The following is a 13,860-nucleotide window of genomic DNA, read 5'->3' on the forward strand; positions in this document are numbered from 1 at the left end:
AGATTTTATGCTATCCAAGAACTTCACGCGGACGAAGTCGCGAGCACAGGTAGTTTACCATAAAAAGCATGAAAATTATAAGAATAATCTCTGGACAACTCCCACAGCGTCATCTAGTCTTAAGTTAAACTACCTAAAGCTTGTGATATAAGTACTAAATAACTGATAAATACATAGATATATTTTTCTCGTAAATACATACATATTATACAGAAAATACTCAGACCGACAAAAAAAAACATACTCGTGCGAGGAATCGAACCCGCGACCATCGGAATAAAGCAGTGTGCTAAACCGCTAGACCACCGAGGCCGTTAATATTATTATTTGTCAAATATACATGAACACTTTAAAAATTATTTAAAAAAAAACATTTTTTGTCTGTTCCATGATATTATAACACGTTCGATGCCTCGGTAAATCCGGGCAATAGAGGGAACCGCATTGGATTTAATTACTAGTTACGTGGCCAATTTAAATTGAATCGATCCCCGATAATCCAATCTATCCAAGTGGAAGCTCACCCTTATTTTGTGGTGTAACTTATAGACGGTAAACGACAACCTAAATCCAACATCGTGATTACGATGGCAAGAGTCGAGGTTATAAAATTATAAAAGAAGTAGCTGTTCCCGCGACTACGTCCGTGTTGAATTTAACATTCTTTTTCTAAAGTAAAAGTAGCCTAAAGAACTGAAAATTATTTTGTTCGTCTTAATTTATTTATTCCATTAGGTACTGATAGTTTCAAACTACTATATCCTGTATCATCTATTTATATCCTGTATCATCCCCCCAGGGGGTTGAATTTCTCAAAATCCTATTTAAGCGAACGTCTTCATCATAGTACTCCAATCTTTAATTTCAGTTCAATCAGTCGAAAATCGAAGAAGATTTATACAAACTTTCATCCCCTATTTTATCCCCTTGGGGGTAGGTTTAATCAAAATTCTTTCTTAGCAGATGCCTACGTCATAACATCTACCTGCATGCCAAATTTCAGCCCGATCCGTCCAGTGGTTTGGGCTGTGCGTTGATAGATCACTATGTCAGTCACCTTTGAGTTATATATATTTAGATACAGAGTTTTGACTGTACCATGTCTATACATATTAGTGCTATTAACAGATTTTGTAAAGAGATTAAAGACTTGTTAATGGGGAGACCAGTGAGAACCGAGACATGAGGGAAAGTACACGCAGAATGGATTACCCCAGCATTGTAAAACCGGGCCCCCTGCAATTCAAACGGGGATCGAAATTACGACGGCCTGAGCTAAGGTTGGAACCCCTAGCGGTGTCCTCAGACTAAAGTCGTGTCCGTCAGATGGGAGTTGTCCTTCAGCCGCTTCGTAAGTCCTTCCGCGGGTTTGGAGTGTCAAATGCATTGAGAGGTAAAGTCTATGTTTGTATGTTCGGAATAATCTTTGATACTACTAATCAGATTATGATAATTATTTTAATATTGGGTAGACTTTATCGAGGAAAGCTATGGGCAAAATTGATGATTATTTAAAAGTCAATAGGTCAATGGGAATAGGTATAAAAATTTACAATAAGATATAAAGAATATATTGAAATTATCCTTAAATAAATTCAAAACATCTGTTAAATCATATTTACTAAGCAAAGCCTATTACTCACTAAACGATTACTTGTATGACGAGCCTGCATGGCAATAGCTGTTCATGCATAAATATACATTGTAAATAAACTGGCTTTTAAAAAAAAGTAATTCAATTGAGTTTCTTGCCAGTTCTTCTCTCAATTGGACCTACATATATACCGAACTGGATGGTATGGAAAAATTAAAATTATAATTTAAAAAATTTGACGTTCATAAGCGGCTCAAATGTCCTACATGAATAAATGATTTTTTTAATTTGAATTTGAAAAATTTATTGGAGATATTCAGTGGATATATAGAAAATATAATTTAATATGGTTATCAGCACAGTTACACATTACACATAACTGTTACTTAGCAACATGAATACTAATTTTAAATGTGATAAATTATATTTTTTATTCTAAAATCAATGTGCCTAATAAAAATAGCATCACACATTATTAATACGAGCGGAGGTGCAATGAAAAATATTGCAGATACTGAGAAATTGTAACGCAGACGATGTTTCGCGACTCAGCTAGTTAATATTATAAATACGGAAGTATTTTTGTTTGTCTGTTACCTATTCATGACTGAACGGATCAAATTGTTTTGACATAAAGTTAGATTGTGTAACATATACTCGGACAGTCATACTCATAGAAAAGCCTACAAGTATGACTGTCCAAGTTGGTATATATTTAAAAAAAATCATCTAATTGTCTAAAAAAAACAAATGAAGCCACGTGTAATGTAATCAATATATAGTTCATTTTTAATCAAATTACATCAAAAGTATTAAATATATTAGGATATAGGATATATATGTAGATGGACGTTCTATGTAACATTTGATATTGCTAATATCGCTAATATCGACTGACTTGGCCCATTTCATGTATTTAATCTTCTACAGGTAACGAGGTCTTATCTAACACATGATCATGTTTCATTGTACTATTCCATACACAATCGCAAATACGTTTATGATTTTTTTTTGGTTAGAAAATATTTTTTTTATAGAAATAGAAATAATTTTTATTGAAATAAACTTAATTTCAAAATTTTTGAATAGTACTTTTTTATTATATCACTCATTGGAACACAGTCTCATTACGAGAATGAAATAAATAAAAATTGTTCAGAATTATATTTAAAAAAAAAAAAGTGTGAATACAAACTGCCAAATTGCCACACGCGCGTAAGATACTGCAGAAGATAAGTAATATTGAGACTAACAGAAATAATAATTATTAGAAAGACTAAAAATATTTAATCTGTCCATCAACATTTAAAATATTTTTTTTACAGGTCAAACCTTGACAAAATACTAAAAACTTTCAGAGTTTAATTGACTGAACATCCATTTACTCCAACAAAGTTTGTTAACTTACATCTAATATTGTTAGGCCGAGTACACATTAAGTGGAAGAATTCCTTACCACTTCTTAGTTTCCTCTCACAAACACTTAACAGCATCCAAGGAGCATAAACATTAAAATAATTAGCTGTGTAATGTAATAAAATATAGCCTATGTGTTATTCTGCTGCATGCATAAGCTATATTACTGTAATGTTTCATCAAAATCCGCTCAGTTGTTTTTGAGTGAAAGAGCAACAAACATCCATATATACAAACTTTTGCGTTAATAATAATATGTTTGGGAAACTACTCTGCTACCAAAATGTTAGGGAATTTACTCTCTGTATATATATATAGTGAAAAATGAGTGGAAGCGTCAGTCACGTACCTGTATGGTTCTGCGGATTTCTTGGGCTTCAGGGTCTCGAAGATATCTTCGCTAGCTTTCCAGTTTCACAGTAGGTTTCACAGTTCTAATTTATTTTAATTCACAACACAATGCGCGCGCGTCATGGCCGCCGTACAGTCGGTTCAGTACTAGGTAAGGGAGGGGAGGCAAAGGCGCGGGAACAGAAAACTAACGGACTCTAATATAATAATCTGTGCTTACGATGTTACAGGGTAGATTTTGAACATAATATTAAGATAACATAAACACGTACATTTTAAAACGCGGATTTTTAATATTGCAGTATGCGGGCGCGTGCTAACGAACAAAACAAGGTTAGGTTTTTGTTTGTAATTACAGGGAACAGAGGGTACTCAAAGAAGAAATAAAAACTACATTCATTATACCAAATTAACAGATACAAATATGAAATTGTTTTTACACATTTCATGAGTAAAGTTGGAGCTAACAGAAAAAATGTAGTATGTACTTGCAAATAAGGTTCACTTTCTCGTGTTCCATTATTTAGCTCTGACAATAAAATAGTCGGGAACGCTGTACTGTAAATATACAATATATATATCATATATTACACTTAGTATTAAAAAACTATGTTAGTTAGTCACCGTAATTGAGGTTTATATATTCCTAGCTCTGCCCGTGTATTCACCTGTATGAAATGTATAGCCCATGTATTATTATGGTCTATAAGCAATATTACTGTGAAGTTCCATCGAATTCCATTCATACTCAAAAACTTTCCGCATTTATAATACTAGCTGTGCCCGTGGGAATCACCCGCGTTCAATTTTCAATATATGAAATTCAATAAAAAATATAACCTATGTATTATTTTCATCAAAATCCGTTCAATAGTTTTTGCGTGAAATAGTAACAAATGGATGTTTGTTACTCTTTCATGCAAACACTACTGAATGGATTTCGATGGAACTTTTACTTATAGATCAGCTATAGCTATATTGCTTATCTAGATCAGAATAACATATGAGATATAAATTTATTTTATTGAGCATACTCACAAACTTTCATGTTTATAATATTATTAACATTAGTAAGAGTAGAAAATAAAAAAGTGCATCTATTTATTCGATATCATTTTCGAAATTCGAACCAGTGTACGAGGTACGTAATAGTAAACGAGAAATCTATTACGGTTGGGATCTATGATGGAAATTTACAGCTGGACGTCATAATACGCTGACCCTACTGAATAAGGAAACACCATTTTAATTAAATCTGTCCACCGCAAAAACCACAGACACCCAACCATTTAACAGTTTAATTGTCAAGTGAAATATATACAGGACCGTTTTGACAAAAAATTAACCTTCTTTTTATATGCTATACAATCAAGCATACGGCCCATCTGATGGCAAATAGTCACCGTTGTCTATGGATGCCTAAAACACCAGGTATCACGTTCGCGTTATCAACCCTTAAGAAACCTTCTGGAAAACCCCCATGCTGTAGTCTCTCATGACAAAATCTAATGGTAAATGGTTACCGTACCCTATGGACACCTAAAACACGAGGGGTGTCACGTGCGCGTTGTTAACCTTTAATAATCCTTCTTGAAAAACCCTATGCTGTAGTCTCGGAAAAACCTCGGCAAGTAGTTCATTCTACAAACTAAGTGCTATTAACTAATGTATTCTAACAAGTTTCATTTAAATGTTGATTTATTATTTACTAAACATCTATTAAAAAGAGCAACACACAAGTTTCTTGCTCATTCTTCTTGTGATGAATCTGCATTCCGAATGAGTGGTAGAATCAAAATATGACTATTCAAAAGTGCTTGTAATGAGTTTATTTGAATAAAGATTATTTCTATTTCTATTTCTATTACTAACAGGCTCCTGGCTTCGCACGGGTGTACATGAGTTATACATATGAAAATTCCTCCTGAATCACTCTATCTATTAAAATAAACCGCTTCAAATTACGTTGCGTAGTTTTAAAGATTTAAGCGTACATAGGAATGGACAGATAGAGACAGCGAAATATATTATACTATGTAATGATGATTTCCAACAGTTTATAATAGAAAAAGTTTAAAAACTGTTGACAGTCATGTATGAAATCGTAGGTTGAGCTTGTTATAATTTATAATAGGGATGATTTCAAAGATTTTTTTAATGTTTCAATTTAACTACCATAAACCACAAGCTGCGTTGAGATAAAAACCGCAGAATTAATATATCACCAACAGTATGGTCGCCGTACCGGAAAATTGCGGACCCATCGTCGACAGGGTAACTATAAATCCGTCAGGGGACCCTTGACCCTTCTCTCAATGAACAAACCTGTCCAGGGCATATTTTGTATCTGTATGGATTAATTGTGCTCACCTAAAACAGTTAAGTAACGGTTAACTATATACAGGTGTTGCCTATGGCAACCTTTTTGATGTTTTTTATATATATTTGAATTTTATATTTTGACGTTCTGTTTTTTATAACGTTTGTTTTCTTATGCCATATTGTCTTTATATTTTTTGCTAGCGAGCTGATTACACCTATTTTACCTCACCAAGGAACGTGTCTCATTTTTAACCAGCCTTAATACAGTTCTTCCTTCCTTAACAACAGGTATTTTTTTGTAACATTTGACGGCTTGGTCTAACGATTAAGCAACCGCATTACGATGTTCGCAGGTTCGATTCCTCTCACGATGCAAACATTTGTATCATGTGAGTTATTGCGGGTTAATAATACGATATTATTGGTAGAGACGATGTATATTACAGATGATAATTGACTGACAATCTGTACATAGAAATATTGATCTTATATACTAAATGACAATAGGAAAATGTAAGGAGGGGTGACACAGTTTAGACACAGCAGTGCTTAGTAGACAATATTGGCTTTATCTACTAACCATTATTAAATTCAATTATTATTTCTAAGTAACTGTGTCTCATATGAGTCATGAGTCTGTTTGTATTGATCTATGTGAGTTTTATGTATATCATGAATGTTTTAAAAATGTGTTTAATAAATTTTATCAGCTGTCTAGTGCCCTTAATACAATCTCTGCTTAGCTTGGGACTACTTGGCGCTGTGTGAATTCTCGACCGTTATTATAAGCTTACATTTAAGAATTTTTAATTAGGCACTTTTTTTTACCACTTATTCGGAAAGCAGTCTCAGCACAGAGGCAGGAAAATTCTGGATACCTTTTTTTTAAGTTTATTCCTTGCAAGCAAATAAAAAATCAACAGTCACAACACTGTAGTCAATCAACATAACAAACATCAATCACCATCAAACGTTAACAGAACAGTCGTCAAATTTTTTTAACATGGAGGTTAGATATTACTAGCTTTTTTGCCCGCGGCTTCGCTCGCGTTAATTTATCCCCTTAGGGATGGAATTTATCAAAATCTTTTCTTAGGGGATGCCTACGTCATAGTAGCTTTATGCATGCAAATTCTCAGCCCGATCGATTTAAAATTAACAAAGTTTCATACAAACTTTCATCCCCTATTTTATTCCCTTGGGGGTAGAATTAATCAAAATCCTATCTTAGCGGATGCCTACGTCATAACATCTACCTGCATGCCAAATTTCAGCCCGATCCGTCCAGTGGTTTGGGCTGTGCGTTGATAGATTACTATGTCAGTCACCTTTGAGTTATATATATTTTAGATTATAAGCTGTAACTTATTATATAAAAATATTATTTATTATACTATTATATTAGGCTAAGACTTGTGAAAATAATAGTAGACTAACACACCAGACAGACAAAAACTCCAGTTTATTTACTTACCGCCACATTAATATGTACACGACTTCTTTGAATTTAAATGTTTATATTTATTTATACGAGTATACAAATAAATAAATATTATTTTATTTATTTTATTTACAAATAATCAATAAATAAAAAAAAAATAAGACGAAATATTTTATCTTACTCAATATTTATTTATTTGTATACTCGTATAAATAAATATAAACATTTAAATTCAAAGAAGTCGTGTACATATTAATGTGGCGGTAAGTAAATAAACTGGAGTTTTTGTCTGTCTGGTGTGTTAGACAGACAAAAAATAATGGTCTTCGGGTAGAGATTTTAAGCATCGTTTTTATTGATAGTTAATAGTTTATTACTGACAACTTCATTAGCTTTGTTTTAAGATAAAAGACAACCTATATAATGTCCATACTATATAAATAAAATTGGAGTGTCTATTTGTAATTTTGAAATAACCGTTTGTTACTACATGCATAGGATGAATATAAATACGGTACACATACGAAAATATTTTTTTTTACAATTTTTATCTGTCAGACAGACAGTTTGTTCCGGCTAATCTCTGAAATGGCTGAACCGATTTTGATGGGACTTTTATATGGCAGGTAGCTAATGTAATATAAGTAACTTAGGTAACTTTTCTTTTATAAAAATAAAGTTAAATTCCACGCGGACAAAGTTGCGGGAACAGTTAGTTTAAAAATAAATTTGAATATTTTATGCAACTTCTGAATTGGTTTAAGTTAAATATTAACACACAAACAGTAAACAAGTTAATCCCTTGTCACGATTAAATGAAATTAAAAGATAAACTTTAACATTAATAATTTTATGATAAATCTTATTAATATAATAAACGCGAAAGTTTGTGAATATGCATGGATGGATGTCTTTCACGCAAAAACTGCTAAATAGTTTATGATGAAACTTTACAGTAATATAGTTTATATATAACAATAATACATAGGCTATAAATTTCAGGCAGGGAAACCGCGAGCATAGATAGTAAGTTATATAAATCTCTTGACGATTTGTCTCACATGCCAATGGTAGCAGAATTAAATGAAATAATTTCAATCCATTTATTAAACAGTAATGAAACGGATTTCCGCAAACTAACTCATAATTTGATAAAATATCTATATCATTCGTTAGTCACATTAACCGACAATATCGGCTTATTAACCGGTAAATTTAATTCATTCATTCATTCATTCATAATTTTAGAGCACGATTTTCCATCAATCTCTTTACGATTTAGTTCTTAATACGACACGACTCCAAGTATTTCCTTGATCTGATCAATATATTTATTTGTATAACTTTAATGCACATAGTACAAAAAGTAACAATACAGTTGACAGACTTAACACCATGCGGTATTTTCTACCAGTCAACCATAGTCAGTGCTGAGAATAATTGTTGGCGGTACAAAAATAATCGTAAAAAAATCGAGGCATAAAATGTGATATAATAATATATATACTATTGTAATTATAATAATATAATTCGTAATAAAACTCGTGAACGGGTGCTACTTGTGGGGACTGGTCTGTTCAGGTTGTGAACACTGATTAAATTTTTTGTTCTTTGCGATAGCATATGCTGGTGGTCACTCTATTCTCCCAAATTTGAATTTTAAAAACTATATTTATTATAAACATGTTCCACTATTATTTGAAAAATTATACGAGCTGAGTTTATTGTCAGTTCTTCTCATCTCGATATCATTCCGAACTGACGGTAGATTTGACATATCACAAAAGTCTGTAATAGACCTACATGAATAAAGATATTTTTAATTGAATTGAATATGTAACCGAAGGACTGTATTTTAGGTTGATTTGAAATGAGAAAGCTGGTTAGTTTACTTACGGTATTATTTGTTCCCTTTACGGTTTTCCTAGCGTTCCGCTAGGAAAACCGTAAAGGGAACAAATAATATGGCATTAGAAAACAATCGGTATATAAAAACAGAACGTCAAAATATATAAAAAAAATTATAAAAACTATCAAAAAGGTTGCCTTCGGCAACAATATATATATTAGTCCCTTTTATTATTTATTTCCCAAGTAAATAAATAAATAAAAACCAATCTGATAGTCAAACCACAGAGAATAAAAAGTAAAATATAAAGTAAAGAGCAATGAAGAAAAATAAAAAGCTTACAAATTTAATAGCAGTCCCACAGATTACGCTTAACAAAATATAGCTGTGTTAACGTAAAAATTTTGCAGTAGTTCGGTTTTTTTTTAAATATAATAATCAAAATTATATTTGTGGGTCGGCACATGTAAGAGATAAATGAAAAAAGTTTCTACGTTCTGGATGCTTTCCAAAATACCGGAATTTTAAATTATCAACATTGTCAAGCGCATACTGCAATTGTAAACTTGCCATTCACGGGACTTTTGTAAATATTATTTAATTAGATTATAATTATTAACTTTTATTCACCATCATCATCATTTCAGTCTAGAAGACGTCCACAGCTGAACAAAAGCCTCCCCCAAAAATCTCCACTACGATATGTCCTGCGCTGCTCGCATCTAACGCTTTCCAGTGATCTTGACCAGATCGTGGGTCTATCTATCTTGTCGGAAGCCTTCCTGCGTCGCATCTTCCGGTCTGCGGTCACCACTCGAGGATTTTATTGCCCCAACTGCCACATGTCCTACGAGCTATGTTATTTCAGCTTTTATATAGTATTAAATTTAATGTTTGCATGTATTATAATTTTCACAGAGTTGGACTTTGTTAAAGTCGTATGTGTGAGTATACTCGTCTCTCTCGACATGTTCCAGCTGTCAACCGTCTTGCTTTATAAACTATCGTGATGTTGTTAGAGCTGGTCATGTATACTAGTGGTCGCTCAGTCATCGAAATTCGACAAACATTAATTTAAATATATTGTAATTAGAGAATTTACTGTGGTTATGTTTGAAATTCAGTACGAGTATAGACAAATGATATAAAAGACCAACAATAATTTATTCTGAGTTTGACCATAGACTTAGCAATAAACAAAAGAGTATATATGCGTATCAAATATAAGGTAGTGTATATAATATTTTTTTAATGATTTAAACACAACACAACTTATGTTTCGCTGACTATATTTAAAAGCAACATGGCTGACGCTGTCAATGTCAATGTAGCTGCCGCCGTTTAAAGAATAATATTGGTAGTTTTTTTACCAAAGTTTTCATTATTGAAGAGTTGAAGAAAGTAGCCGCAAATTCCATTTTTTTATAGTGAGTGTCGTCGGGCTGAATAAAATATTAGTCGGTGAACGAGTGGCCAGCTTTAATTCCATAAACCTGCACCTGCAACTGACGTACGAGATTTTAATACAAGATATTTCTACATAAAGCGCCTTCTTAGTTTGTATGAAAATTGGATTATTATATGTCGTTATGGCCCCGTTTAATCCCATTATACAATGCAGTTTCTTTTTTCATTGACCTTATGATTTTTATTGGCTTAATATTCCCCAATTTTTGTCATAAATATATGTTTCCATAATATATATAATTCAAAATATATGTTACTCTATTTGTGTATTTTAACCACATCTTGTAATAGATGTCAATCAACTATACCCCATCGCCTTCCTTCCGGCAGCGGTTACCTTTGTTGATATATTAAAAAAATGGTTAAAAATAATGATAAAAAAGTTAAGGTACGAAATTGGTTAACTGTTTATTGCACTGTCTGTATTAATAATATTCTGTAGCTAGCAGTATCTAATAAATAAAAAAAAACCGTACAATTATATTGAAATAGTGCCTTTGCTCTTATTATAAAACCTTTACCCAACGACGTTGTAAAAAAATTCAATTTACAATAAAAAAAAATCTAAATCTCGTTTGCAGCCTAGCGCGTTTATATATTCTTTATAGCTCCCTGGAACGTGACGAAAATAATACGATAAAATTTTAAGAAACGCTAACGGAATCTCGTTATAATGTGAAATTACAATATTATTATTAGACTACTAGTTAACATAGCAAAACTTGTTTTGCCATATAAATTAACATTGCTGTTAAAAAATAATGTTTGGTGGCAGAAGAGTGAAAATTTTTAAGTTTTTCAATACTAAATTATTTTGTCAGAAAAATTAAAAACAAATATTTAGGGGTGTGTGATACAATGAGGGGTAGAAATATGAAGGGTATATGTTGACCGATTCTCAGACCTGCTCGATATGTATACAAAATTTCATAAAAATCGGTAAAGTCATTTCGGAGGAGTTTGATAACAAACACCGCGACACGAAAACTGTATATATTTAGATCAGTGTTTCCCAATCTTTTTAGTGAAGAATTTTGAAATGACTAGAGATCTATCCTTTCTAAAATTATTATGACCTCTCCCCCCATGTAATATACATAAATATTAAACTGTCTGTCTGTGTATTAATATGTATTAAACTGTCCGCTTCAAAACGTGGGACCATGTTGGGGAATGTGGCCCCACGTTTTTTTCTCCAAGTTATCGTGACTACGGGGACATTGTGTGGGTACTTTGATTATTATAATATGGGAGGTACTTAATTAGAATGATATTAGAAATAAAACAGTCATAGCTCAGCACAGTTGTTTGATTGACGTCTCCTTTATGCGAACATACATAACACATTGAAATAGTTCATTATTCCAAGCCTGGCTATTTAGTTGTCATTTATTTTATTTATTTATAATGCTTTATTGTACTAATATTAAAAATAAATACATTAAAAAATGTAACATAAATGAAGGTACAGGAAGAAGAAGCAGCTCTGCTTTGGATCCGTTATTTATTCATAATTAATAAATATAGCAATCGAAATCCTTTTTCTGTAATCGTAATAATTACAAATATTATTATGCAGTATTATTTACATAGTATAAAACAAAGTCGCTCTTGCTTTGTTTCCGTCCCTATGTATGCTTAAATCTTAAAACTACGCAACGGATTTTGAAGCGGTTTTTTTTATAGATAGAGTGATTCTAGAGGAAGGTTTATATGTATAATACATGTATACCCGGGCGAAGCCGGGGTGAGTAGCTAGTTATTTATAAAACACAAAATGTTGGTTTTTTGATAATTTTAACACATTTTTGTTTTTTATTCAATCTCTTGAACGTTGTTATCAGTCACGGCCACTGATTCCTTTTTGAATGCATACTCTAATTAATTTTCCTTTGTGTGAAATATAAATTAAAAAAATAAACACCATTCATCAACACCCCTAAAATATAAACAATAATGGTAAACGTACTTTTGTTGTCTCTGGCTTCAATCTTTTACTCATTTCCCGCTCGACCAGTCTTTTAATTTTTAATTTGCCCCTTCTCGGCAACGGCCTGACGGATTTCTTTTTTTTACACCACAATCTAGCATCACTAATTAAAAAAGAAAACGCCATCTGTATTCCTGTTCTGATTTCTTTAGCATATTCGAAAATGCCGACTATATGATTGGTACTAACTCATCATTGCCTTGCCTTTATCCCATTATTTGGGGTCGGCGCAGTATGTCATTCTCTTCCACTGCTCTCTATTAGTCGTCATATCTAAACATACTCTTCTTTTTATTCATATCATCTTTCACACAATCCATCCATCTTTTCTTAGGGCGTCCCCTCCCTTTACATCCACTTGGTACTAACTATTTGTAAATAGTAGTCGGCATAAAACGGTTTTTTTTTAATCTAATTAGGATTAAAAAACCATTTTATACTATTTTAGTTTAACTAAACTTAGTTTCGATTATGCCAATTCTTACAAAGATTTTTTCTTCGAGTCATTTACAAAGTTCGATTGTAAATTTATTTCATGGCGTCTTTCTAATTACCTGTGGTATTTTATTGATTATTTGTATGGAACTGACATAGGATTTCATTTTATTATATATAAGTTAGTCCTACATGGTAGTATTCTTAATTCAGTTGAGTCTCGTTTTGTAAATTTATATCATTTTGTTCATTTTCTCATATAAATATGTTTACCACGAACATACGCCCCGGCTTTACGGGGCGCGTAGAAAATATTCTTAAATAAAATAAAATAGATAAAACTTACTCTTGATTCACTCTATCTATTGCTAACTTGTATGTTTACATGTACTTACGTTTAGTAAATATATGTTATTTATGACATAGGTATAATTTACTTATTGATTAAAATTGCACCGCCTACAGTTTCTCTGCACATCCTGTGGTTGACTGCTAGAAAATGGCGTAAGGCGTTAAGGCCGCCATATGTACTTTTACCTTGGTATTTTGTGCATTGAAGTTATATAAATAAATAAATAAAATGCATTAAAATTTATCTAAGCGAACAGACAGCGGAAGCAAGTTCTTTTTATACTATGTATGTATGTATTTTATACTATATATATATGATATACCGTAAGATAAAATATCAGTCTCTTAGAATAAGTTACAGCGATGTAGGCGCGATAAAACATTTGCAAGACATAGCAAAATATTGCAAACATCGAAACAAACAACTGAATAACGAAAGGTCATTCGTCCCAAGTTATCTCAGTTACGTATCTAATTTTGTTTGTTTGTGTACAGTGATATGCGTACTACTTACTTGCTCACTATGTCTTGACATTTTATGGAGCTGTACGATTTTAGGTCACGGGACTAGAGGTTACTTTTTGCACAAGCTTTTCTACAAGCCTCTGTCTCAGCCACAATGTAGCTTCTTTGTATATATTTAA

This window comes from Achroia grisella, unplaced genomic scaffold (genome assembly GCF_030625045.1).
Source record: "Achroia grisella isolate CSIRO2021 unplaced genomic scaffold, CSIRO_AGI_Agris_v1 utg1061, whole genome shotgun sequence".
NCBI classification, from domain to species: Eukaryota; Metazoa; Arthropoda; class Insecta; order Lepidoptera; family Pyralidae; genus Achroia; species Achroia grisella.